The sequence below is a fragment of the Octopus sinensis genome, linkage group LG14 (genome assembly GCF_006345805.1).
Source record: "Octopus sinensis linkage group LG14, ASM634580v1, whole genome shotgun sequence".
Classification (NCBI taxonomy): Eukaryota; Metazoa; Mollusca; class Cephalopoda; order Octopoda; family Octopodidae; genus Octopus; species Octopus sinensis.
Window position 1 is genome coordinate 33,478,684 of NC_043010.1, and position 2,500 is coordinate 33,481,183.

A 2,500-nucleotide genomic window follows, 5' to 3' on the forward strand; every position below is an offset into this window, starting at 1 on the left:
CACCAGCATCGGTTGTCAAGCGATGTTGGGTGGGGGACAAACACAGAGTCACAAACATACACACACACACACACACATATATATATATATATACATATATACGACGGGCTTCTTTCAGTTTCCGTCTACCAAATCCACTCACAAGGCTTTGGTTGGCCCGAAGCTCTAGTAGAAGACACTTGCCCAAAGTGCCACGCAGTGGTACTGAACCTGGAACCATGTGGTTCGTAAGCAAGCTACTTACTACATAGCTACTACTGCGCCTATATTCATTTATGTGTTTACCTGTTTCAGTATTTGGGTTGTGGCTATGCTGGGGCACCGCTTTGAAGGGTAATAGCCGAACGAATCACCCCCTCCCCCCGTACACTTTTTTAAAGGCCTGGTCTCTTGCTGAACCGCTAAGTTCACGGGAACGTAAACAAACCAACAGTGGTTGTCAAGCGGTGATGAGGACACGCATATATACAAACACGAGTGAGTGGAGAAACGAAAGAAGGGCACTCAACAGATTTAATGGGAGTTACAAGTATGATCCATACATCACAGTGGCTGTGTGGTAAGAAGCTTGCTTCTCAACCACATGGTTCTGGGTTCAGCCCTACTGCGTGGCTCCTTGGGCGAGTGTTTTCTACTATAGCGTCGGGCCGACCAAAGCCTTGTGAGTGGATTTGGTAGACGGAAACTGAAAGAAGCCCGTCGTATATATATATAAAATGTATGTATGTGTGTTTGTTATTTGTGTCTGTGTTTGTCTCCCACCATCGCTTGACAACTGATGTTAGTGTGTTAACGGTTCGGCAAAAGTGACCGGTAGAATAAGTACTAGGCTTACAAAAAATAAGTCCTGGGGTCGATTTGTTCGACTAAAGGTGGTGCTCCAGCATGGCCGCAGTCAAATATATAAATACATACACATATATATATTATATTCCTTTACTTGTTTCAGTCATATATATATATATATATATACGCACGCACACACACACACACATATACGACGTCTACCAAATCCGCTCACAAAATGCCACGCAGTGGAACTGAACCGGGAACCATATGGCTTAGAAGCAAACTTCTTGCGATACACCCACGCCTATTCATGTGTATACTTGTAGTTTAAAAAAGTATCTGTTAGGCATGTTTAAGTCAGTGGTGGTTAGCTCAGTGGCGCACTTGTTTGCCGCGAAATTTAGTGAGATGCAAAAGTGTTACTAAATAAGAATATATTTAAAATTCAGATTAATATAAACTGAATACCAAATATAAATGAAGAAATCTACTTAATTTTTTGTTAAATTTAGACTAAAATGTATCAATACCTCCTTTTTTTATTCAGTGCATTTTCTTTTCATTTTGTCATTAAGAAGATCGCTTTACAACCATGAGGTTAGGGGTTCAGTCTCATTGCGCGGCAGCTTGAGCTAATATCTTCTACTCTAGCCCCAGTCCGACCAAAGCCTTGCTTTGGATTTGGTAAATGGTAATTTAAACCCCGCTGTGTGTGTATGTGTGTGTGTCCCATCTCTTGACAACCAGTGTTGGTTTGTTTACGTTCCGGTTAATTAGCGGTTCGGCAAAAGAGACCGATAGAATATCAGGCGTACTGGAGTCAATTTATTCGACTAAACCAGTGGTTCTTAAATTTCTTTCTTTTTTTTTTTATGCCTCTGGACACCTTTGATTCCCATTTTACTCAGAGGGGGTGATCCCCACCTCCACCAGCCATTCGATGTCCAAAAACTTATATTTTTGTGATTAAATATCATTAGGACCTTTATTTGTTTGCCATTTGACTGTGCTGGAGCACCGCCTTTTAGTCGAACAAATCAATCCCAGGACGTATTCTTTGTAAGCCTGTTACTTATTCTATCGGTCTCTTTTGCTGAACCGGTAAGTTACAGGGACATAAACACACCAACATCGGTTGTCAAGCGATCGTAAGGGAGACAAAGACAAATGTGTGAGTGTGTGTATACGACGGGCTTCTTTCAGTTTCCTTCTTCCAAATTCACTCACAAGGCTTTAATCAGCCCGAGGCTATAGTAGAAGACACTTGCCTAAGGTGCCACACAGTGGGACTGAACCCGGCACCATGTGGTTGGGAAGCAAGCTTACCACACAGTCACGCCTGCGCCTTCGATTTGTATAAAAGTTATAATATTTTGTGTTGCAAATAAATTTTATATAACAAAATCTTGTATGGACTCCAGTCGAGAACCCCTTGACAAAGCACTTCAAGGCTGTGCCTCGTCATGGCCGTAGCCTAGTGATTGAAGCCTGGAAAAGATACAGTGCGCTGAAATTTTTTTTTCTATTTAATCTGAAGTGCAGAACGTTAAAAGAAATTTAGGAGCTATCTAATGCGTTCTAAGCATTATTCCTTAGGAGATTATGTATGGTTTAATAATAATAATAATAATAATTTGTTCGTTTATTGGCCACAAGGGCTAACAAAAATCAATTAAAACATAAATATAATAATAATAATAATAAGAAGAAG

General features: G+C 40.6%; 1 protein-coding gene across 16 annotated transcripts in view; it reads left to right on the forward strand.

Annotated features, from left to right (window-relative positions):
• Positions 1 to 2,500, forward strand: part of LOC115218961 (mothers against decapentaplegic homolog 4) — a 253,163-nt gene that overhangs the window by 4,986 nt on the left and 245,677 nt on the right. The gene's annotated exons all lie outside the window — the stretch shown is intronic.